Below are 26,944 nucleotides of genomic sequence, written 5' to 3'. Positions count from 1 at the left end.
GAAGGGTATTGCGAAATCACAATACTGCAGACCGGCACCTTTTTTGTTAAATTATTCTTCTTGTAAGTCTTCTGCTGAGCTTATTAGTCCCCGCGGACGAAGTACGGCGTGGACTTTTAGATTTGGTCCCGTCCGTCCGTGCGTCCGTCCTCAGCCGTTTCTCAGACACTGCTGAACCAATTTTGTTCAAACTTGGCACAAAGGCATAGCACTATGACCTACAGATGCACATCGATTTATTTTGCGATACGATTCAATATGGACGCAAGGTGGTCATATTTTTGCGATTTTTCATGTCTTTGAACCATAACTCAAACATCCTTGAACCGATTCTGTTCAAACTTGGCACAAAGGCAAAACACTATGACCTACATATGCATGTCGAATTATGTTGCGATACGATCCAATATGGGCGTGAGGCGGCCATTTTGTGTGCGATTTTTCATGTCTTTGAACCATAACTCAAACACCCTTGAACCGATTCTGTTCAAACTTGGCACAAAGGCATAGCACTATGACCTACAGATGCACATCGATTTATTTTGCGATACGATCCAATATGGCCGCAAGGTGGCCATATTTTTGCGATTTTTCATGTCTTTGAACCATAACTCAAACATCCTTGAACCGATTCTGTTCAAACTTGGCACAAAGGCATAACACTATGGCCTACATATGCATGTTGAATTATATTGCGATACAATCCAATATGGGCGTGAGGCGGCCACTTTGTTTGCGATTTTTCATGTCTTTGAACCATAACTCAAACATCCTTGAACTGATTCTGTTCAAGCTTGGCACAAAGGCATAGCACTATGGCCTACATACTCATGTCGAATTATATTGCGATACAATCTAATATGGGGGTGAGGCGGCCATTTTGTTGCGATTTTTTCATGTCTTTGACCATAACTCAAACATCCTTGAACCGATTCTGTTCAAACTTGGCACAAAGGCATAGCACAATGACCTACAGATGCACATAGTTTTATTATGCGATACGATCCTATATGGCCGCAAGGTGGCCATATTTTTGCGATTTCATGTCTTTGAACCATTACTCAGACATCCTTGAACCGACTCTGTTCAAACTTTGCACAAAGGCATAGCACTATGACCTACATATTCATGTCGAATTATAATGCCATACAATGCAATATGGGCGTGAGGCGGCCATTTTGTGTGCGATTTTTCGTGTCTTTGAACCATAACTCAAACATCCTTGAACCGATTCTGTTCAAACTTGGCACAAAGGCATAACACTATGGCCTACATATGCATGTTGAATTATATTGCGATACGATCCGATATGGGCGTGAGGCGGCCATTTTGTTTGCGATTTTTCGTGTCTTTGAACCATTAACTCAAACATCCTTGAACCGATTCTGTTCAAACTTGACACTAAGGCAAAGCGCTATCGCTTACATACTCTTGTCGAATTATATTGCGATACGATCTAATATTGGGGAGAGGCGGCCATTTTGTTGCGATTTTTTCATGTCTTTGAACCATAACTCAAACATCTTTGAACCTATTCTGTTCAAACTTGGCACAAAGGCATAGCACTATGACCTACAGATGCACATAGATTTATTATGCGATACGATCCAATATGGCCGCAAGGTGGCCATATTTTTGCGATTTCATGTCTTTGAACAATTACTCAAACATCCTTGAACCGATTCTGTTCAAACTTTGCACAAAGGCATAACACTCTGGCGTACATATGCAAGTTGAATTATGTTGCGATACGATCCGATATGGGCGTCAGGCGGCCATTTTGTTTGCGATTTTTCGTGTCTTTGAACCATTAACTCAAACATCCTTGAACCGATTCTGTTCAAACTTCGCACAATGGCATAGCACTATGGCCTACATACTCATGTCGAATTGTATTGCGATACGATCTAATATGGGCATGAGGCTGCCATTTTGTTGCGATTTTTTCATGTCTTTGAACCATAACTCAAACATCCTTAAAAATTACAGACCCGTATCAAATGTGTCATTTTTATCGAAAATCCTTGAGCGGATTGTAGCTTCGCAATTAAACAGTCATCTAAGCAAATTTAAATTGTTTACCAAATGTCAAAACGCATATCGTGCTAACCGCAATACTGAGTCTGCTCTTGTGCGTGTCCACAATGACACCATGCTGGCCCTGAATGAGAAAAAGGATGTTCTGCTCATCGTGCTAGATCTATTTGCCGCATTTGTCACCATCGATCACGAGGTGCTTCTACATAGACTTGAATTTCGTTTTGGCATTACTGGCACAGCTTTGTCTTGGTTCCGGTCGTATTTGTTAAATCGTAATCAACACGTCAAGGTAGGCTCTTCAACATCGTCGAATTCATTCATGAAGTTTGGTGTCCCACAAGGTTCAGTGTTAGGACCAATCCTCTTTACCTTGTACACGGCTCCATTAGAAGATGTAATTATTGCTCACGATCTTGATTATATGATGTATGCGGATGATACGCAAATCGATGTTGTCTGTAACAATCCAAATGACGTGAAAGTCAATGCTGAGTCGCGGATGGATGAAATGTAACTTGCTAGTTCTCAACGATAATAAGACAGAGGTCGTCCACTTCTCATCGCGCCTTAAATCAGATACAGTACCACTGACCAGCCTGAGAGTAGGTGAAATCAACATCATTCCTTCTCTCTCCGTTCGGAATTTAGGTGTTTCTCTCACCAGTGATGGCTCCATGTCCAATCATATAAGTCAGATCTGCAGGAATGGTTATTTTTTTGTTATCGAGGATTAGTAAGATACGTAATCTACTGGATAAAGCAACCACAGAGAAATTAATCCACGCGTTTGTCACTTCCCGATTGGACTATTGTAATAGTCTCCTCTATGGTGTCAACAAAGATCAACTTGCACTTCTTCAATCAGTCCAAAACGCTGCAGCTCGCCTCGTTAGCCGGACACGTAGATTTTGTCACATCACTCCAGTTTTAACTGATCTGCATTGGCTTCCAATAGAGGCTCGCATTATATTTAAAGTTTTGCTACTTACCTTTAAAGTTGTTCATGGAATCGCACCACTTTACTTGAAAGAACTGACCGAAATGTATGTCCCATCCAGAGACCTGCGATCATCGAACTTCGTAGGGTTAGTGCCACCACGAGGGAAGTTTAATAAAGCGTACGGTCAAAGAGCCTTTTCTGTGTGTGCACCTGATTTATGGAATTCTTTGCCGGTTGAAATTCGTACTGGTCAAACTATTGACTGTTTTAAACGTGGTTTAAAGACACATCTTTTTACTAAGTACTATTCATAGGTCCATCTATGTTTTTACAGGGACTACTCATTTCTATATTTTATTCTATTGGACTCGGTTTTACTGGATACTATATTTTATCTCATTTTCTAATTTTTAATTCATCATTTCAAATGTTAAGTCAATTCTGAGTTGTTTTACTATTTGATAACTTTGTCCTATTTTTTGTCCTTTATAGTATGTACAATGCACTGAGACGTATGTGTAGTGTGTTTCTTAAGAATTAAATAATAATAATAATAATAATAATAATAATAATAATAATAATCCTTGAACCGATTCTGTTCAAACTTGGCACAAAGGCATAGCACTATGACCTACAGATGCACATAAATTTATTTTGCGATACAATCCAATATGGCCGCAAGGTGGTCATATTTTTGCGATTTCATGTCTTTGAACCATAACTCAAACATCCTTGAACACATTCTGTTCAAATTTGGCACAAAGGCATAGCACTATGGCCTTCATATGCATGTCGAATTATATTGCGATACGACCCAATATAGGCGTGAGGCGGCCATTTTGTTGCGATTTTTTCATGTCTTTGAATCATAACTCAAACATCCTTGAACCTATTTTGTTCAAACATGGCACAAAGGCAAAGTACTATGGCGTACATATGCATGTATCAATTAACCTTGCGATAGGAGCCAATATGGCTGCAGAACTGCCATTTTGTTGGAATTTTGCATGTCGTTGAAGCTTAATTCAAAAGTCATTACACCGATTGTGTCCAAATTTGGCACAAAGATCATGCACTATGGCATACATATACATGTCAATGTACTTTGTGACATGTTCCAATATGGTTGCCAGATTGTCATTTTTTCCCCAATATCGCTGCCAGGTGGTCACTTTTGGATTTCTTCATGTCTTGGACGCTTAATTATATGCAAATATTCCTTATCCAGAGTTGTTCAGACTTGGTACAAAGATAGAGTACTATGGCATACATATGCATGTCCACTAATTTTGTGCTATGATCCATATGGTCAATAGACAGCCATTTGATTTCACCATTTTGGTGTAATTTTTTTATGTCTTTGAAACATAAACATAGGTCACTGTCCTTCGATGTACTGATTTTGTTAAAACGTCATATGGCTGCATTCTTGTACACATTAATTTGTTTCATTATATGATCCGAAATAACTGATTACAACAACATATCCGATCCCATACCATTTCTAAAATTTCACCAAACCATGTGTATAGTATGTGCCATCATGACACTAGAGGCAGTGAAGACATCGTTATATGTGATGTAATCAAAAGTCCCTTCAGTGGTGATTACCGGCAGAGATGGGTCAATTTTATTGAACGTTCTTCAGATTACTTTGTTATGCAAGTCACAGGCCTGATGCACCCGTTGCATCAATGTCATTCCACAGCTACCTAGACACCAAAGATTATAACAAAATGGACAAGTGGGGACTGTGTCATCAACGATGACTTGTTTTTTTAACATAAACTTGCTTGTTTGGTATAATTAGAAAGGCAATTGATTAGTCGTTAAAGTGACATATTGATATATGCGATATCTTCCATACGGTTTCTGAAATAGGACAAAATTTACCCCATATCCCAAAGTTTGTGTCGGAAATTACTGTTACAGTTAATCTCAAATTTTACCGAAGTTTTACCCAGAGATATTACAAAAGGCAATACTTTGTATGAAATCTGTTTTATTTGCTGCAGAGAAATGTCATAAATATAAAAAAAACTTTTAATAGCAAAAAAAATTGTTCTATGCAATGGCTGTTACGGTCTTATTTTGAAGGATGCCGCAAAATCACAGTATAGCCAACTTGCATGCGTTTTTGTTAAAGCTGTCTTCTTCTAGGTCATCTTCTGAGCTTATCTTTGAATATAACCTCGTTTCTTGGGTATCATTAGCGAGGCAATTTATAAGCTTTTACAACGACATGTTGTAAAATGCAATATATTCTATACCTTTCATGGAATAGGGCAAAAACTTACCCGATACCTCAAAGTTTACATAGCAAATTACTGCTAATCTCAAATTCTTCCAGGCTTAAAGCTAGAAATTTTACAAATTGCAATGTTTTGCATGACATCTGTTTTACTTGCTACGAGGACATGTCACAAATATGATAAGACTTTTAATAGAAAAACAATGGGATGCAATGACTGTTACAGTCATGTTTTGAAAGGCACTGTAAAGTCACGATTTTGCGATTTTATCTCCCGGCTTTCTTTATACATTGAAACAAAAATGTGAGCGTCTACATGGTCCCAATATCTCCTCATGTATACAGTCTTTGGCACACCACTGTCCTCCGACTGTTAGATGAATAGTCATCACTAAAAGTGACTCTTTAGAACCGAGTGGTACGAAAGATGCAGTTTACAACTGTGAACTTAACAGTCTGTCAAAATGACTCGTCAGAATATTTGATTGCAAGGGCACTTGTCCTTTTGGGGTTCTTTGTGATATTTAATTATGGTTGTTTCAATGTGTGTAAGTAAAAAGTCAGAAAATCTTTGCAAACACTTCATATAACACCGTATTTTTCAAAACTTGTAACTATTTTTCCCTGTATTCGAAATGTTATAAAAGTTATATCGTGAGCATAACACTTAGTTCTCTTAGTCAACTTGAAAATCTTGTTTTTGTGAACAAAAGTGGGTTTTTTTCTTGATTTTGCTTTATTGTAAAATTTGACCCCCCCCCCCCTAAAAAACGGTTCTGTAAAAGTAAACCCCGTTCCCCGTAAAAAATGAATTCTCCCTAAGGAACGTAAATTTCTTATTTGGCCCGCCGCGGGTCGGATAAGAATATACCTGTCAGTTCAATTCGCCACGCAGCGGCGGATAAGAGAAAAGGAATAATTATTCGTCACGCAGCGAATTCTGTCATCCTCCCAACAAGGATCAGAGACATGTTAAATGTTTGCACCGTAAGGTTCTTGGGAGAACGAAATCGGAATTTTTATTTGCCAGGAAATATCGGAAACAGAAAGCCGGTAAAGAAGTTCGTACGACCTCAGTGGCACTTCAGTCAACAGGGAAAATGCGTGTGTGTTGCCGTTCGAGTATGAGCTTACGCGCCCGCTTTGGGTGATTTGACTCAAGAACTCTTCAATCGATTATGTTTTCAAGATTTTTATGCAATCCAACCAAATATCATTATGAAATTAAAATGTGTCTCTAGCCGTGGTGTATGAAAGCTTTGCAGCTCTATAAAAGATCTATTTTACAAATGTATGTTCTCTTTTTATAACAGCACCGAAATTCTAAAGCGTATCTGTTTGCATGTGCCCTCTCGCTCTTTGCGATCAAAACAGCATTTTAAACCTAATGTATCAAGAGTAAATGCTCATTCTTCAGCATTTTTACGAAAAACTATGAAAAATTTGAATATTATTTTCAACAATGAATCTTTTGATATTTTTATCTGTAACTATGGGCAATTTAATAATGTTTATTCTTTTTAGTTCTGTTTTTCACCAACGATTATTATTTTTAGCTGTGTTGTTACTGTCTTTGTTTCTTTTTTGTGCTTTTTGTTAGTTCTTTATGTCTTTGCTGGAACTGTAATTGGGTGAAAGCCCGTTGTTTCCAGCCAGTAAATAAATAAATAAATAAATAAATAAATAAATAAATAAATAAATAAATAAATAAATAAATATTTGAGGCCTTCAACTGGAGTGTTTGTAAGGGTAGTGACGCCCATTTGTAGTACTTTTTATGTCATGTATCCAAAATAATATATTTAAATATTCTATGTAGTAGAATGATCTGCAGGCAGGATCTATATTCTAGTTTATACGTGTTTTAGTGGCAAAGGCCAAACTCACCTTGTTATTATTATTTACTTTTGTCAGCATAGCCACCTCTGCACCGCATTACAGTGCATCAGAGAGAGAGAGAGAGAGAGAGAGAGAGAGAGAGAGAGAGAGAGAGAGAGAGAGAGACCGCTCCCTAGATCCTCGAGACAGACACAGACTGCACAGAGAGAGGGGGAAATCCCGTTACCAAGGAGGCGAACGCAACACAAGATAAGGCTATTTAATGTGCCCCATCAGCGCAGTGCGCCACTCGGCCTATGACCTTGCATGGACAGTTCACAATGTCATTAAGACTAAGCAGATATTATTGTATGTTTGAAATCTACAATTTTATTGGGTACATGAAAACTGCTCTCTTCTTGGGTTTTAGCCTGCGGGGCAAATAAGGATTTTACTTTCCTTATTGGCACTGCTCCCATGCGATTAGCCACTTTCTCAGCTGAGGATACTATCCATATAATTAGTATTTGTAACTGCCCACTCCCTTGATCCTCGATTCGGAGAGTTGAACATTGAGACCTACCGGCTTAAAAGAATTCCCGGAAGTACTGAAGAGGGCGCTCGATAAGTAGCTTGGTTAGTCACGTGTCCAGCAAATGCCAAACTCAAGGAGAACCCCATATAAGGAATGCGAAGTCTATTTTTAGACTTGTTATTCTCATACTGCTCATGCACAATTGCTCTGGACGTGTTACAGCGTTGTTGGTGAATGGAAAGGGCGAAAGCGGCTACAAAATCGACAAATTAGAAGGTAAATTACGATACTTACAAAATTATGATTTCAAAATTTGGATTCTTAAATATCCTTTTACCACTCAAAGTTGAATCCAACTTTTTCTTGTCAGATATTTTTCACATGGACAAGCTTATGAGGTCATCCACTGATATTTACAAGTGTTCCCAGCTGTGTACGCTGACTAACAGTGGTGTATGCCCTACTTCTGCATGCAGGAGTCCCGTTAACCCAATATATTACTTCCCGGACACCTTACTTTTGTCATGAACCCAGGGACCCATACTTTTTACATGGAGGGTCCCCAATATCGTACGCAAATACAAATTTTTCAATTTTCACTGATAAATTCCATGTGCTTGGGACTTGTTTTGAGTGATAGTGCCATCCCTTGGTAAGCAATGTAAAGTTTGGAAATCGCACAGTATATGGTCACAATGGTATAACACATAGAAATTTTCTAGAAATGGGAGTAAATTGTACATCAATAAGATTAAATGCATCCTAGGCGTGTTTTATGTAGACTTTCCTTTCTCTTTCTAGATGTACTCTGAGATGTCTGATACTCACCGTTTACTATTGGCAAGACTGTGCCACGCCTGTGGTAAATGTGTTTGCGACAGGCAGTCTTGTTCAATACTACATTGAAGAAATAAAAGACCTGTACTGTTATAATGCAGGTGATGATGATCTGCTGGTCCATCCCGAAAAACTATCCTGTATCTCGCAGTCTTACAGAGTGTTGTGATGTCATTTTTGTTAAAGGGCATTTGCAAAATATTTTTTATTCAATTCAGGTAAATTGTAGTTTTAATCAAAGAGGTTGCACTGCATCATTGACTTTGAAAACATTGAGAGACCATGAAAACAGTGCAAATTTCAAGATTGTAGAAAGAAACAAAAATCACATGTGCAAAAAATGCCCTTATACGATGTTAGCAGAAAATATGTCAAGCAACACAGGTTGAAGCCATTAATTGAATCTGTTAATGAGTTTTGTCAACTCAGAAATGTATCAAAGAATGACGTCCTTTTTTTCCTTTTGAGGTCTCATCTTCACGACACAGGAGTTTGCTAAGTCACGTCAAGTTGAGAGTCTGTGGTTAAATGAAAATGAACCATTGACAGCAGATGAATGTACTGTCTTGCTATGCGAGTTGATCACTTTCAGACTAAAAATAAATACAAAGACACATATGACTTTTGCAAACAATGAGGTTATGATATTTTCAAACCACCCTCTCAACTAGACCAAGCTGAAAAGCAATATATGCCAGCATCATGTCGATAAAGTATCACTGATGATGAGTATGTAGGCCACATTAACCACACTCCTGCTAAGTTATTTCACTCTTTTGATCATTTACATGATGAAACTGCTGAATCAATTCCACTGACAGTACATTTCAGTAGTACATTCAGGGAGGTCCCAGAACCACCAGTAATTTGAATGCGTTTTAGATACACTGAACACGCTAGAAAAAAATATTGGAAGAGATTGGAGAGATCATCGAAGAGAGTTTTGGTAAACATAACATTGACTCAAAAATCCCACCATATTGTTGAAAACAGTTGTTAAAGATTGTGCTAATGGTCTTGGTGATATTTCAGTCCACAGAGAGAAGACTGATAGATTGGCATCTGACCTTGCATTGAAAGCGTAATTTGCTGTGATTAAGTCAGCAGATATTACTCCCGACTAATAATTTACTGTGTTTGAAGAATCTGACCTAAACTCTGTTCGATGTACCCGCCCTCTGCTATAGCGGATGAAAATGTGAATTCTAGCGCTCATCTTGCAATGCTGTAACTTGAGCAAGAGAGGGAAGCTATGAAAAGCAAAATTTTGAAAGTTCAGGTTGTTGATAAGTGGCATAGACATACACTGCAGTTTGTATTATCTATGATTGATGAAATACTAGACGGAGCTGAGTGGGGAATTGAATCAACAGGGTTATCATTTATATGTACACAGTGTACAGCAAACAAATCTGAAGCCAGAGAGAATATTGGAATCTTTTTTCGATATAAAAATGATGCCGAAACAGTGAGATTCGCAGAATACAATCGTCTTAACTATTCAGATTTAAACCAGAAAGCATAGATAAAAAAATGCTTGGCTGTTATAAGAATGCTTTTATTGAAATCTTACAATTGGGAGCGTATCTATGATGCCACTTATGCTGATATCAACATGGGATCCTTTTTCAAAAAAATAATCGGGAGATTGCCTGTGTCAGTCAGTGGGATGACACTAGGATGTTAGGATCTTAAACCGCCAATAAAAGATGCTGAAGATCAATTAGATAAATTTTACAAAATAGCGCTTGGTTTGAATCCACAGAAAATGATGCCTGGTAATTATGCCCGTAAAATGTGAGATACAACAGGAGTAAAGTCCTTCATCTTATCCCAGATGACAACAGGAAATACTGCCTTTCTAAAATTTTAGATAAATTTTGTTTCATAAGGAAAATTTACAGAATGAGAAATCCGATGTTGTATTGTCCAGGTGATGTAAAAATCTGCCAAACAGTGGCAATGAAAATGGTAAAATTACTGAAATATCACTCTTCTCGTGTGCGTTGGCCTAATTACTTACGTAAAATTGTAGAACATACTCAAGAAATAATTGAAGATCAAAGATTACCTGGAGAAATTGATGCCTTATCTGGAGACGGTAATGAGGCTGGGAACAAACTTTTCAGGATTTTTAGGAAGGGTCATGTGAGAAAAGGAAATGTGTTAGCAGGAATTCGTGACATGGTTTGGTTATAAAGGTTGTACACAAGCTTAAAACTTCGCAAGTTGGAAGCTATTGTCCTTACAAAGGTTACATGTGGCATCTGTAACCAAGAAGGAGATAATAGGTTAACATGCCCTAAAACTGTTTAATGGTAATAAGACTTATGATGTGTGTGTGTAATAAAAAAGCATTAAATGGATATAGTATTGCAGATTTATGTTTTTAGCCACAATAGCTACGAATTTTATGCATTATTTTCATGATTTTATTTTCAAACCACAGTTGGTTTGTGTAAGTGCGCTAACTCAGAATAAGTATCACTGGTCACTGATTTTGACCGTGCGTACAGATTTCAACAGGTTAAGTATTAAACTGCTGCTGCAACTATAAAATGGCGCACCAACGGAAAAGTACAAAAAATACACATAAGAAACAAGCATGATGCCATTGGCTTGAATGCACAGCACACGATAGTCAACATTTTGTTGTTGTAATCTTTATTTTATCTGTCACATGATTAGTTTTTGAAAATGATGGGAAATCGAAAATAATGCTTAAACGTTTGAATTTACATGCCAATCTCGACAGTGTTATACACTTTTTCAGACTTTAATGGGTCTTAGTCAAGGAAAATTCTCGGAAACCTGAGGTTATTTTGAGATCGGTTTATTTCACAGTCGCAGCTATTGGGGCTTTTATGTCTTCTTCCACGTTTTCTGTTTGTCTTGCACATGTCACACTTAAACTTTCCCATTTTGATATCCGATGGTGACCCAAAACCAACACAGAATTGGTGGAACCAACGACCACAAGGCCCATCACAACCTACCCATGGGATAGGTGCAATCACATCTGATTCATGAATTTTGCACTGGTCTTAAAGGTCACACGGGCTTGGTGTTAAAGGCTTTTTTTATACAAAACCAACTGTTTTTCTTACCATTAACAAACTACAGTCATGATTCAGTTTAATAATAATAATTATTATAATAATTACAATCATAATTATAATTATAATATAATAATGGGTTCTTATATAGCGCACATATTCACAAGTACAACTGCTCAAGGAGCTTCACAATTGTTATTACCTCTGGTCACTGGACCAAATGTGATAATACCACTCTACTCCCTTGGAGCGAACAACAGCTCACATGTGCAGTCAATAACCGCAGCAAATGAGGAACATGAATGTCATTGGGTATTTGAATATTGTAGCTTTGAAGCTATCTAGTCTATTTGGCCTTTCCTCGAGAAGAATGTATCCATTTTTGGCTTCTATCGTGTTGGTTTACTATCCTCACCAAATTCCAAGTTTGGTTTTCCCATTCTCTGAAATATATATAATACTTCAAGCATGGATAGGATCTACTCTGGCTCCTCCTGTATTGATAAAATGATGAAAGCATTCTTTTTTTTCTTAAATACTGAAATCATTCGAAGTGAATGGCAATATATACAATAAAATACTAAGCATGCTGTTTAAAGTTTTTCTGTGCTAATAGTGGCATAATTTGGATATTCATATACACACCAAGTATTTCCGTTTATATCAGGTTATCTTGATTAAGTATAAAAATAATCAAGTGCGGTCAATATATTTTTGTGAAACTATTAAACTATTTGCAAAATACTAAACTATTGGCACACCTTGACGTCAGTCTATTCTGTCTACATCATCAGCGGATATCTCAAAAAAAATACTTCACAAGCATATTACTCTGCGACCAAGTTTTCTCCTCCATTCTTCTTGTTTCACCAATAGTCTATATGGCCATGGTCGATGTATCTTCGCGCCCGATAACACTTGCTGCCATGTGCCCCTCAGGCAGATAATACCGCATGGAGTCTAGGTCCTGCCTAATATTTTTCACACTGACGCTCCCTCCTACCCTCCTCAAACCGTCAATACATTAAAAACTTCCAATTTTTCTTGAATTTTGGTGGCTGTGCAGTGCAGTCAATGCTATGCGTGTCGCGTGTGCTCTGCAAAAACAATAACCCAAGACGCAAAATACGCCAAAAATAAATCTTTATTGCTACTCTGTTTCAATTGACAAAAGACGTTTGACATTGTCTATCCATTGTACATTTAGATTTACATTTTTAGACTTCCCATGATATGAGTGAACTCTTAGGAGAGAAATGATGAGATTGTGTACTGCACATGCTCAGAACATTTCAATATGGCCACCATTTGACAAGCTGGTAAGTATAGTTAAGTTCTCTATGTGTTGACAGCAAACAGGTGCGTATCTGGGTGTCATGAAACTACAGTAATACAAAGTGCACTGGTATCAGAGTATACGACCCGTGGATCTTGAAACCTTTTCTCTTTTCTTTATACCTATAGTCAAAGTCAATTTCTATTTTCTTAATAGCTATAGTCAAAGTCCAAAGCTACCACCTTTAGCACCTAACATTTTCCTACTCAAGCACTTCGCTGTCGAACAACCCGCCGAGGACAGGGGCAGGATAGTTTTTGAAAGACGAGGTATTACCGAGTATTTCCCAAAAATTTATGATATTATCCGAAAATCATCGTTCAAAATTAGCTAACACGTTCGTAAATCTCCCATCGAGCTTCATTATTTTCGTAATTTTTAATTTTTTGTCGTAATTTACGAACGTGACGAGCGACAGCGAGAACATGACAATGGGAAACATGGCGAAACACCTGTGTCCCTTGTCATGTGATCTGGGTCCCGGGGAAAACGGTTTTATGTTTGAGTGATTCGTTCTAATGGTGTTCAGGACTAATATGGGGTCCGCTTTATCAGTCGCTCGAATAGTTTTGTATCAACTTGTTAAGTTCGATGGTAGCTAGTGTTCATCAACGAGAGAATCCATATGTTTTGGTCTGACTGTTGCGTTGTTTGTTGCTCAGACCGTTCGTGTTCGTGCGTGTTTGATTTTTGCTTGAACGAGGACGTGCTTTATGTTTTTATTCCTTATATATGCTATGATAGGTTTTTCTTCAAAAAATGTGGCCGATGGTTGATCGCCCTTTTTTTTCCAGTTAAATTTATTAATCATTGTTTGATTAGGCTGATTTTGATGAATGGACAAAGGTCTTTGTGTAGATAAATATTGTTGGCGCGTCACACTCTATTAGGCTGCGCAAACTGTGTCATATGACGTCACATGTCTGTTCGTGCCCTGAAAATTAACATTCCCATGCAAACACATAGTGGAGTGGCCTTGTATTGAGTTTCCACATCGCAGTACATAGAGTGAGATGTGGGGTCAATCGATAGGCTAAGTAGTCTGGGTAACCTTTAAAAGGTATGAGTACTTGCAATGTGTCCCCATCCCCGGAAACGCCATGGCTGAAATTCCCCTGTCCCCGTTTTAAACGTGGCTTCCCCTCTCCTTGTTTTTCGCCAAGCCCTGTCTCCAGGACAATCAACCAATATCTGCCCTGCCCGACAAAGAAACTAAAATTTGCTCCCCTGCCACCTAAAAATATTTCCCCTGCCCTACCAAAATTAAAATTTCCCCTGCCCTCAAAAATTGCTTCCGGAATAGCTTTTTCGATGAATAGCTCCGTTGGCTGCACCTGATAAAGGTGAGTCCAGGGCTGGCTATTGCAAAAACATGTGATCGATTCCAGAAGTATTACATTCTATTCGATGTACATTTGAAACCGGACGACATCGTGACAATAACAACACAGAACTGTGATCGCAAGATGCCTTGCTTAGCACATGGAGCAGCAACTTCAAGTAAATGCGATAAAGTATTCAGATAAAATTGCCGTTGATAGCGTCTCTAGAGAGGAATCCTTTATATAACGGCATCAACGTACTTGCCAAAAATGTATTCGGTCTTTCGAGCATAAAAGAGTTTAGAAAGAGTCACATAAGCCACAGTTGATCGCTTCGGTAGACTTTCCTTGAAATGTGTGCCCTTCAAGACGTATGTCAGCACTCCTGAAGTCACAGAGGAGGAACTACAATCAGCATTAGCCAAGGCGGATGAATTGATCTTACCCACAGACACCCGAAATAAAATCTTAGATAAACGTCGTATGCTAAATGAATGCATAGAACACTGTTCGTCGCACATACTTCTTTATGATCAAGAACTTGAGGTTTGGCGAATCAGAGTGTAGTATCGGTAGACCATTCAGAATGATGGGTGATTTGAAGAACGTCAATGCTATTCAAGGTTAGTAAAATATGTGTATGTGCATTTTGGCAATACAGCGATGTCAGTCAGTAAATGCACTGATAAATATGACCACATTATTACAAGTACAAGTGCCTAGTCAGCCAATTAAGGTTGTGTCCCTTATCTGTGACTGAAACAAATATTTCTAAAATCCATTGCGCTGTCAGAAGGGGACGAATGCTTGATGCAGAACTAATCAACTTATCACTGAGCGGTGAAATAGTTACAATGCAGAGGTGTGGTACCCTGCGTAGATTGCAAGAAGCCCTGGCAAAGTATTGTTCAGCACTTATTTCTTGTTCCCATTTGCAGTTGTGTAATATCACTCCAAACAGTCAAAATTATACAGTACCATAAGTGTGCAATAAAGTAACTGAACCAAGTACATTGAAAATATTTACATTCTTTTTTGTGTACTTTCTATGTATTGTTCAATGTTGCGTAAGTCATGTATAAAAAATACCCAAGTGTTTTCTCTGTTTTCCCATACTCTTTGATAGGTGCATTTATTCAGCAAAGAGACTACTTCCTGAACAAAGACAACTTCATGCCTTCCTAGACGAGTGTCTGCATGCCTGTGGTGGTGTCTTTAAATTGTGCAACAAGGTCATCCTCTATATGGAATATGTGTAACGAGGCAGAATCAAACTTGTTGCAGTGAAATTTCGACACATTACTACTCGTCAAAACTCCCTCTACCAGATATATGTTACAGCTGTGGTGATGGTGAGGTTTCCCCTGTGACTAAAGAAATGAGATCTACATACAGACATTGCATCCAGTGGATGTTTTTCACTGTTAGTGTTATAACATTAAGGCTACAGGTGTTGTACCTCAGTACAAATATGAACATCCAGTGAAAGTCTTCTCTGTCAAGGTGTTTAACTTAATATAAGCCAGAACTTCTCATTGTAAGTTTATTTACCTTGTTAGAGTAAAAAACTGTTAAACTCCAATATCTTCATGTGTAAGTGTTTTATTTCAATGGAACTGTCCATTCCACAAATAGATTGTGCATGTGCATGACACTTTTATCTAAACATACAATCAAGACACAAGGTTCATCTGTATCATGATGGATGCCAATGGCAATGCCAAGGACATCCAAAAGTGATAGGCAATGTAAATCTGAACAAGAATATCAGAGCAATGAACCATTCGTGTGAAATTTATGCTTGAACTTCGAGGACTAGGGCTTCTTGAGTATGGATATTTGTTTTCAAATTTGTTTTTTACCTGAGTTGCATATTTTGGAATATATAATTAGTTTGTTTTGTAAACCGCCCCCCCCCCCTCCTAGGTTTTGGTGACCTAAGGTGACGTCAAACATAATTCAAAATTTGTGCAGCCTTACTTGACGATGAGGTATGGCTGACCTTTTGTTAGGTTAACTTCCTTTTTGATACAAGATATTTCTTTTTTTAGCTCTCATTTGGAATATTGTGCATATATACCAATAGTAGCTTATATAGTAAGTCTACAGCGTATGTATATATGTATGTATCTATGTATCTATGTATCTACCTATGTATGTATCTATTATTTATTTATCTATTATGTATGTATCTATGTATGTCCGTCCGACCTAAAAAACTGCAGCGGCTACCGTGTTCGTATTTTGTTTACAGGTGCACCCAGGAATGGAGATGTACAAATTAGGGTGAAATTTGTATTTTAGGGAGAATTTTGTTAAGCTTTAAGTCAAAATATTTTCTTCTCTAAAACAGATGTCCCCATTGTTTCGAAAGTCGGTGTCCATGTTCCTCTGGATGACCTTATTCAGGTTTGTACAAATCGTAGTGAAATTTTCGTCAAAAAATATTCTTCTCAAAAACTACACATCTGATAGCTTTGATATTTGGTATATAAGGGGGGTTTACACGTGTGAGTTAAGTCCGGAGTTGACACCGGAATAAATTTAAACCTGTGTCAGTTGGACGTGTAAACAGACAACACCGAACTAACAAAGAACTAAATTAATTCGGTGTCGGAGGGCTGGTCCAGGTTCGGTGCTCCGTACTAAACAATGGCCTATTTACACGTGTGACCAGAACACCGAACTAAACGCTGAACTATATCCTGTCTTCGGGCTTGCCGTCATTACCACAATGGACGGTGTTCAAGTAAGCTCTCGCGATCGCGGCAACAATTGGCCGCAGGAAGAGATCAGGCTACTAATGTCAATCTGGAGAGACGAAAATGTCATCCGTATGATGGACGGCACGTCGAGGGATCGGCAAGTGTATGAAGTCGTCGCTGCCAAGGCCAGGAGAAGGGACTCGAGAGGACAGCGGAACAATGCCACAACAAAATCAAACGGTTGCGAGCTCAGTTCAAGTCCGTATCCGACAACAACCGTCGTAGCGGCAGAGTTTGAAAAACGATGCCATTTTACGACGAGTTGTAGGTAGTAAAGGGAAAGCAACTGGTAGTAAAGGGAAAGCAACTCCACACATCGTTCATATTTGGGTTGTTTGCGTTTTGTGTATGATATTGTGTATAATATAAGTGTATATCATGTTTAACTGTTTTATGTAAAATGTTGCTTGGCCATGGCGAGACGTACCCGTAATCTACGTGTCCTGTGTTAATCCGCACTGGAGCGGAGAGACTACTGACACTGTGTTCCTTTGGCCCTACGTTTCGAAAACAGAGTTTTCTTCATCAGTGGCTTAAAATTCATTTTGATCGATGAGACGTGTTGAATGGTTGATTGTTTTTATTTTATAATATGTTGTTCCATTTACGTTTGGTAGGGAAGCTAGAATGTCTACTGTTTGGTCTTGTTGTGTTTGTGTAGGTTCGTGTGAACCTGAGTTTGAGCTATTGTAGTTTTTGTGAAGTCTAGCGTTTATAAATGCGTCGCCTATATTTCTGTTCCTTCTATATGCGATTATTGGTTGGTTTTGGAACAGTTTTTTTAGAGTTTCGTCTTTTTCAAGTTCACTCCAGTTTCTGTCAGGGCTTTCTTGATTTTGTCGTTTCGATGTACGGGCTATACGTTGTTATGAAGACTACTGTATTGTTGGTAGCGTTATTTCTTTTGCTTGACCCGAACTAAATTTTTACCTTGTGTATGACGTGTAAACGTGAGATCGCTTAGATCGCTGATAAGGAATATTTACAGAGCGACTAATCATTCCCTCAGTTTTAAAAAATACACGTGTAAACTCACCTATAGGTTCATAAGGTTAAAGCCGCACTTTTCAATTCTCGCATTAGTGGAGTTCTCCTCCCAGTCAAACACTTGGCCAGTACGATGTTTGCTTTCTAGAACATAAATGACACAAACTGATCTCAACCTTTTGTCACCTTTTGCTAATTCTTCAAACAGAGTTTATACAGACGTTTGATTGACGGTCGGTTCAAATCACCAACGGTCATCGATTCCTCACCACCAACGCTCGAATTTCCTAAAAAAATTGTCTTCCAATCGCCTTAGAATTTGAATATAACTACAGAGTTTGATCGGTAGCAGCTTCGCGCTGACCGCTTGGCAGCCTGTCTACGTTTTTGCGGTCGGAGAAAACTGAAAAGTGGCATTTTCTGGAGCGTGTGCCGCGTGTTGTCTGTTTGGTGTCCACTTACACAATGAACGCGACCATAGCTTCGCGTCCTTTTAATGGGAGGCCTCGCCTTTAATCAAAATGTCATGTATGTAAATTCTAATGACATCTGCAATTTTGTAGTTAGGGGCAATTTTTGTCACTTTTTATCAAAAAATTCCTTTCTCAAAAACTACTCATCTGATAGCTTTGATATTTAGTAGACATGGGGCTACTGGTGATCTTAATTAAATATGTCGAATTATGATGCAATCTGCAATTATGTATTTTTGCCACTTTTTTGCCATTTTTGTCGGGCCGACCCGAAGTGGGCTATCTAAGATTTCCTCCTCCATCAACACATGTGTCACAAAAAGTTATTCTCTACATAACTACGGCGCGCCAAATGTTTCAAAAGTATTTATCGATTCAGTGCAAAAATAAACTATCTTTCTGGTTTGAAATAAAACTTAGGTGCCATTATGGAAGGAAACATTACGGGAACGCTCCATTAACTTAGGAATACCCTACTTCCCTACTTAGTTATCAGAGGATCAATTTCACAGACCTGCCTTTCCTGCAGTGGCACTACAATGGTACCAGCTGGATAAGATAAACATAACAATGGAACATTCACACCTTGGGGGGATTAAAAGTCTTCTGTTTGTCACCCGAGCTGGTCAGGCAAGGACCCGGGTTTCAGGTACCATACAAGTTAATGCTGGCTTTCCCTAATGATAAGTACGAAAAGCATAATTTAAAAAAAAGGTAGGACAGAAATGGCATTTAATACTTTATTTTAACATAGAATATTCCTTAACGCATTATTCGGAAATAATGAGTTTTCAAGGATTTAAAAACGTCATACACATATAATTATTGATGTACATACACGTATAATACTTCACGTAAAAGTGCAATGAGTGCTGATTTTACAAAAACAAGTAAAATATGTTACAATGGTACGCACACAAAAACACAAGAAAATCACTAAAAAACATTACTACCATTTGAAAAACAACATTCAGAAAAAAATTAAAGAGTGAACCACATACAGAAGATCATAATAAAAGGATCAGACAATAAAAAGCCATGCATATATAACATTATTTTAATATTTAACACAAAATTTAAAATACAGTACGTCCCATAAAAAGTTATTATAGATAATTAAAAGTATAACATGAACCACCAGTCACTTTGACAGTAAAGAGAGAAAATCAGAGAAAAAAGTCGACAGCTCTAACAAAAGTGGACACCTACTCAAGAAAAAATTTAAAAAATGAAAATAAAAAAATATAAAAAAAATAAAAAACATGAAAAATAAAAAAGTCTATGCACACACGCAAATACAAAAAACTGTGGGCCCATAGGAAGAAAAACCAACGAGCACTCGCGAAATTACCATTCATTTATTCAAAAAAGTCAAGATTCACATTTCCTGCTATCGATGAATTCTCAACAGCTGGGAATCGATCACCATACTCCAATGTTTGACGAGATATTAATAGAGCCTTTCAGCGATAACTTTTACCGTACTTGATGAATTGGAGTGGGCAATACAAGGACTTCCAGTTGAACTGTAAATAGTTCCAAAGAATCAGGTTATCTGTGCTAGATTCAGGCAGTCCACAGTTTAGATCACGAGCGAGATATTCAACCCATGACCCTTCACAGCACGGTATGGAGCGGTATGGCGGGTGCCCTTTGCAAGCCTTCCACCGAGCCACTCTGTCATCGCTGTCACATGATTCCTACAATGGAATAAATTCAAATGCCATGATAATAAACCACCTCGTTGTTCGGTAATTCCTCGTCTATCATTAAAGATCGCCCAAATCATGATAAAATGAATAGTTTTGAAGAAATTTGAAGGTGTTGAGAACATTTATCTTTGCTGTGTTCGACAGACGAACGAGGTAACTATGGACATGCACTATGATGCAACTGTGATCCCTCAGGACTGACCGGCACAAGCCTTACGAGGTTGGAGAGAGTGTCTTTGGCTACGTAGCTACGCCGCCTCCTAACTCGGGAGGCGGCGGAGCCGGACATCTGACCATACTCATAGGGCTAGACCGGCACATACAAGACATGTCGATTCACATTGCAGAAAGCTTTATCTACACACGGCCCTATGCATGGAGCTACGATATTTGTGCAGTTACAGAAAAAAACAGCGAATGGTTGATCAGTTTTGTCAAGTCGGACAAGCTCTACATCTACTAGTAAACGCCTAGAATCTAAACGGAGTGTTTTGACCTCTGAGTTTGTGTTTTTTTGCCTTCGCCACACTCCGTTTAGAGACTAAACCAATGTAAACAACAAAGGTCCTCTATACCAAGCGGTGATGTCTGCAAAACTGTACGCCTACTAGTATTTATGAGCCACGTGTTCACACGTGGGCGATACAGAAAAACGTGTAGAGAGATGTTGCGATAAGAGAACTTGTAGTGCGATTTTTGCGCACGGTAATCGAAATACAGCCAAACCCCCTTCCCCCCCCCCCAACACAGAAGTTTCGTTTACCGTGCGCGTGTTTTTAATTATCCATGGCCCCTCAGTCACATAACTCCGAAATAAATGCATCAAATGTGGTGAAAACTGCTGCATATACTGATCGGACAGATATCTGACTGTGTTGTAAAGAATTTAGTGGTGTGAAGTTAATTAAGGGTTCATTTGCATATTCAATGAACTTTGTAATTGGATATATATCTCTGAAATTAAGGCACCAAGTCAGTGAAATCTGGTAGAGATATTGATCTGATAAATATCTAATTATACTGACAAGCATTTGGCAGTGTCAAGTTAACAAATAGCTCATTTGCATATTTTTTAAATTTTGTAATTTGTCATATAACTTCGAAATAACTGCACCAAATGTGATGAAATCTGCTGCAGATAATGATCTGACAGATATCTAATTGTGGTGTAAAGCATTTAGTTATGTGGAGTTAATTAAGGGTTCATTTGCATATTTAATGAACTTTGTAATTAGTGATATTACTCCAAAATTACAGCATTACATTTGATGAAACTTGATACAGATATTGATCTGATAAATATTAAATTGTACTGAGAAGCATTGGGTGTGTCAAGTTAATAATTAGCTCATTTACATATTAAATAAAATTTTGTAATTAGTGATTTAACTCTGAGAGTACTGTGCAAAAATTGATGAAACCTGCTACATATAATGATATAACAGATATCTGATTGTTCTTATTACACCTCACACGGATGTCGATTATTTGGTATGAATTGGAATTATTGACAGGAATATTGAAAAACATGATACAATAAATCTTCGTCAGAGATAGTTACTCTGAAGTAGACCGTATACACGGCTATTCTTAACTATCAGTAGTCTGTCTGCCACTCCGCGTCAGTGCTCAATTGAACTGCTGTCAGAATAGACGATGTCTGTCTTTGTTTCTGTGTTTTGGTTAGTGATTATCCTGAGGTCTGCAAATGTTGCGTAACATCTCCTTGCTCGTTGTTTTAAAATGAGACAGGTAAAGGTACAATTGTTTTACACAACTTCATAACAGTCAAAAGTATGCAGTAATTCATGTCATACTGTATTATTTCATGCGTCTAGTAGTGTCTGATAAATGTCAATACATGTCGAGTCATCAGCAGTCAATTTTAATGCTTTATAACTAAGTTTGTAGTTTTGTCAAACTCAAAATCTGTAGAAGTCATTCCTTCCCTCTAGAGGTCACATTAGCAGGTCAAGTTGTTGTGTTGAGTAAACTCTAAAATTTTCTAGTCAGTTTACTAGATATCCAACATTCTGTGAAGCGTACTACTATTAATGAATCTGTTGTAAAACACGTGAGCATATCCAGTTCATATCTGGTTTATCATGAAATGGTGAGTACGAGGACGTCTGACTATGAGGAAATTCCTCTTGCAAAACGGTGATTCCAAGGCCAATCAATGAAACACATGCATTTGGCCGGTTGGGTGGAATTACTGGAACAATGGAACCATGGAATCCAGAATCCGGAACATGAAGCATAGCGAAATTTTGGTAAATTGAAAACACTCAGTACAGTACATCTGTTCGCTCTCGCAATCTCCCGGCCAGCCCTAGGGGGCCAGCCATCTTTCTAATAGAGTAACACGCCGCCACCTTTGACTTTTTTTAGGGAAGTTCACCCAGGATCAATTTTAGCTCACGTGTTCACACACGTGGGCTAATATCATAGCGATGTCTGTCTGTCTGTCCGTGTGTGTGTGTGTGTGAGTGTCTGTCTGTCTGTCTGTCTGTCTGTCTGTTTACATGATAACTCAAAAACACCTGAACAGATTCAAGTCAGACTTGGTATGCAGGTACCATATGCTACTTGCAAGATCTGATTAGTTTTGGTTAATGTGGCTTGCACATTAATGAAGTTATGTAGTATCATTTTTTCCTTACAATGGTTTTCCTATGGAGACTGTAATGACAGTGTAGGCATACATCAAGAAAAACTGCACAAAGTTTCATGAAACTTTTCACAGATGACAATCTAAGAACACACTGATGATACTGTGAGTGTCATGTCAATTATCTACTCATTTGCATATTTAACGAACTTTTGTATTAGTGACATTACTCTGAAATTCCTGCACCAAACTTGATGATAAGTGAAACAAATATTGATCTGATATATATAATTATACTTATAAATATAAATTTTACTATAACCCAAACGGGATACGAACCCCCACACACTCACGGCAACATCGCCTAGCTGCTAGGCCTCACGCAAAACCAGTCGGCCACTGCTTCCAACCCAAAAGAGTTGGTCACATTACCGACTTAGATGTTGCAATTCTGTGCGCGTCCGAACAACACGGTGTGCGTGGAGCAGACGACACACAGACACAGTACACACACATATAGTAATCGAAAAAGCACGAAGCTTTTTACTGAGCTATCAGACAGACTCGGGGACAAGTAAATATCCACCAGCAGGACTGTCCACTCAGGTTAAAGAAATATAAATTTTACTATAACCCAAACGGGATACGAACCCCCCCACACACTCACGGCAACATCGCCTAGCTGCTAAGTAAACAAATAGCTCATTTGCATATTTATGAAGTTTTGTAATTAGTCATATAATTCCGATATAACTGCATCATATGTGATGAAATCTGCTGCAGATACTGATCCGACTGATATCTAACTGTGGTGTAAAGCATTAAGTAGTGTCAAGTTAATTAAGGGTTCATTTGCGTATTTAATGAACTGTGTAATAAGGTATATAACTCTAAAATAACGGCACCCAGTACAGTGAAATCCTGAACAGATAGTGATCTAATAAATATCTAATTGTACTGACAAGTATTTGGCAGTGTCAAGTTCATTTGCATATAATATGAAGTTTTGTTATTAATCATATAACTCCGAAAAAACTGCACCAAATGTAATGAAATCTGCTGCAGATACTGATCCCACAGATATCTAATGATGATGTTAGGCACTTAGTTGTGTAAACTTAATTAAGGGTTCATTTGCATATCTAATGAAATTTGTAATTAGTGATATTACTCCAACATTACAGCATTAAATTGATGAAACTTGCTACAGATATTGATCTGATAGTGTTACAGTCAAAATCAACATCCCTTTATTTGGCCGAAGTACAAATTCAAAGTCACGTGAAATGAATCACCAACCATTTCGTTCCCTTCAATGTTCACCTTTTGTATTACGCAATGCGCACATGTATCCATTCCAAGCGTGCTTTAGTCACTTAAGTTAAGACACCCTCGAGATACGAATGTCTTGAGGTGAATGGCTATAGCTCTCGCCAAGATTGCTTGTAAAGACCATTTTGATGGAACAGTTTTGAACCTGTTGATGCGGTAGTCTTATACAGCCTACACAATTATTGTTCATGAGAAATGTAGTGTGCAAACTAATTTCGTAGGAATCAAAATGATTTGTCTGCAACTACTGTGCAATAGTCATCTACAGCTGATATTCAGTAATGCGTTCCCTCTCAAATGAGACGTAGCAAATATCGGATCTAAGTTTCACGTGGTTTATTTGAATATAAGCATGCCTTCCAGACAGAGAATAACAGATTCTCTATACGTATTGGAACGTGTGGGGAACGTATAACGTAAATATCAGCTGTAGACAACTATTGAACAGTAGTTGCAGGCAAATTATTTTTAGTCCTACGGAATTTGTTTGCTCGCTACATTTCTCATTAACGATAATTACATCAGACTTGCGATATTCACCTAAGTCAAACCATGGAACAAAAAAGAACAGAATTTAAAAGTTCCATCATTGGAAAAGGAATTGCAAGAAACCAGGCGTAGCAGTCGTATCAGAACACCGTCTGAAAAAGGACTTGAAAATATTATGTTAGCTACTAAGCTTGCTTCTTAGAGAAAACAGCGAGTTCACTAACCAAAGGTTCAGTGAAGTTCAAGCGCTCATCGCTGATAAGGCAGACTTATTCACAATCAAACTGCAGTTTGAAGTGTGGAAGGAGCTGCATTAATGCTTTATCTCCAAGGGCAAGGAATACGAAGAATTACTCCCAAAGGATCAGGTGCCAGACGAACGCCTTTGTTGGCTGGTCAAAGTCAAAGACATTTTTGGGACCTTCTTTAAGACACCAGTGTATGGTTGAGCGAACATGAAGCGAACCCGACACCAATTCATCCACAAGATGATGTAGAAACAGAAGATAATGTTTCTCAAGTCGGCATACCGCAACCGTCTATACTCGGCAGACTGAGTAGAGTCAGCCACCATGCGAGCCACAGTGCACTCTCGGCTACCAAAATAGCAGACGAAAGGAGAAGGGCTGAATTGTTGGCAATGTCAGCCAAGCTTAAGAAGGAGCAAGAAATTAAGCGTGCCAAGTATGACCTTCAACTCAAGGGGGAGCAACATGAACTTGACACGAAGATTGCCGTAGCTGATACCTGAGCTAGATCTCTGATAAAGTTTTTTGGTGACGAATTAGAGGGCGACATAGCCATCAATATTAAGACTGAACCACTGGAGGACAAGCCCATTGTGTCCTATAACAAACTGCGGAAGACCGCAACAACCAGTAAGGGTACATAAGAAGAAAACTCCTACAATAGAAAGGATGAGTGACAGTGAGTCTGATGATTTAGGAGAGGCAGTCAGCATAGCACCTTCAAGAATATCCATCAGAAGTAGCAGCAGTAGCATGAGTAAGACAACACGTGACTCTGCACAGTGGGCGATGATCAGAGCAATAAAGAAAATGTCCACCATGATAAACAAGTTTGATGGTAACATCATGGAATACAGCTCATTCATAGATGAGTTCGAGACCAAACTAGTATTGACTGCCGAAGATGATAAAGATAAACTCACTCTGCTGAGACAGTTCATGGCAGGCAGAGCCCATGAAATCGTTCAAGGGTATGCTGGTATAGACGCAATTGAAGCATAGCAAGGTGCCATGGAGGAACTGGAAGAGCCCTATGGTGATCCACACAAGATAGCCAATGCCTACCTGAGGAAGGTTTTAGAGTGGCCTCCAATCAAGCCAGACAACGTTGCCTTGTTAGACAAGTTTTCCATCTTCTTGAATCGATGTAAGACTGCAACCCGATGCGTTGATGGCCTAGAAATACTAGAACATTCAGAAAATATGAAGAGCATCATCAAGAAGCTTCCTTACTTTATCCAAGATTCTTGGAGTAAACGCACAGCGAAGACACGCAAAGCCAAGAAAAGAGTAAGATTTGAAGACCTCATCGATCTGGTGAAGTCCGAAGCAAGCAGACTGTCATGCCTGGACTACAGCAGACAAGCAATGGCTAGTCTCGACAATCGGTGAAAAAAAAAGGAAGGCACGGACAATGCGGAACAATCTTTCGCCACCAGTGTTACGAGCACAAACAAGAAGACGAACAAAGGGAGCAAGAAGAGCAAACCTTGACTTGGAGCCATAGGCAGAAAGACAAATCTGACGGTAAACACAGTGAACGGTTTAGGCACCCACACCTGCGACAAAGTCACGGGCATAGAGGTTTATAACCTAGACTGCTCAGAGCCACAGGTAGAGCTGAAAACAGTATACACTAAACCAGAGATAGGCGTCTCTGAAGACTACATTCCCTGTCAAGAAGATCTCATGAGATGGCCGCATTTGAAGGATATAAGGCTTCCAAGAATAGATGCCGAAATAGGACTGATGATAGGTACCGGAGAAACAGCAGTATTTACCCCTCTGGAAACAATACGTGGTCCAGATTCAACCCTTCATGCATGCAGAACACGCAAAGGATGGATCCCTTTGCATGTAATCAGATTTAACGAAAAAGGACAACATCCTCCCAGCTACAGAACAGAAGTTGTTGCCATAGAGGATATGGAAGAATTGGAAAAGTAGACAGGTTAGTGCGACATTCCATTGACCTTGATTTTCCTGAGCGCATGAAAGCTAACAAAAGGGAACATTCAAAACTGAAAGAGTTTGATTACCCGACAACCAGCAGTATGCCTTACAACGCTTTAAAGGTCTTGAAAGAAAGTTGAGAAACAACCCAAAGTTCTATGCAGCCTACCAGAAGTTCATGGCACATATAATGGAGAACGCATATGCAATACAAGTCCCTAACGATGAATTAGATCGAG

The 26,944-nt window shown here is 38.6% G+C and overlaps 1 protein-coding gene across 1 annotated transcript in view; it reads left to right on the top strand.

The window, feature by feature from the left end:
* The first annotated feature begins 12,761 nt into the window (after positions 1-12,761).
* LOC139119605 (NXPE family member 2-like) overlaps positions 12,762-26,944 on the top strand; it is a 99,545-nt gene continuing 85,362 nt past the window's right edge. Inside the window, exon 1 of the mRNA XM_070683448.1 lies at positions 12,762-12,796. The gene's annotated coding sequence lies outside the window, so the exon portion shown is untranslated. The remainder of the gene's footprint in view (positions 12,797-26,944) is intronic.

This window comes from Ptychodera flava, chromosome 20 (assembly GCF_041260155.1).
Source record: "Ptychodera flava strain L36383 chromosome 20, AS_Pfla_20210202, whole genome shotgun sequence".
Taxonomy (NCBI): domain Eukaryota; kingdom Metazoa; phylum Hemichordata; class Enteropneusta; family Ptychoderidae; genus Ptychodera; species Ptychodera flava.
The sequence above is the reverse complement of the archived record's forward strand: the minus strand, read 5'-3'. Positions and strand labels throughout refer to the sequence as shown.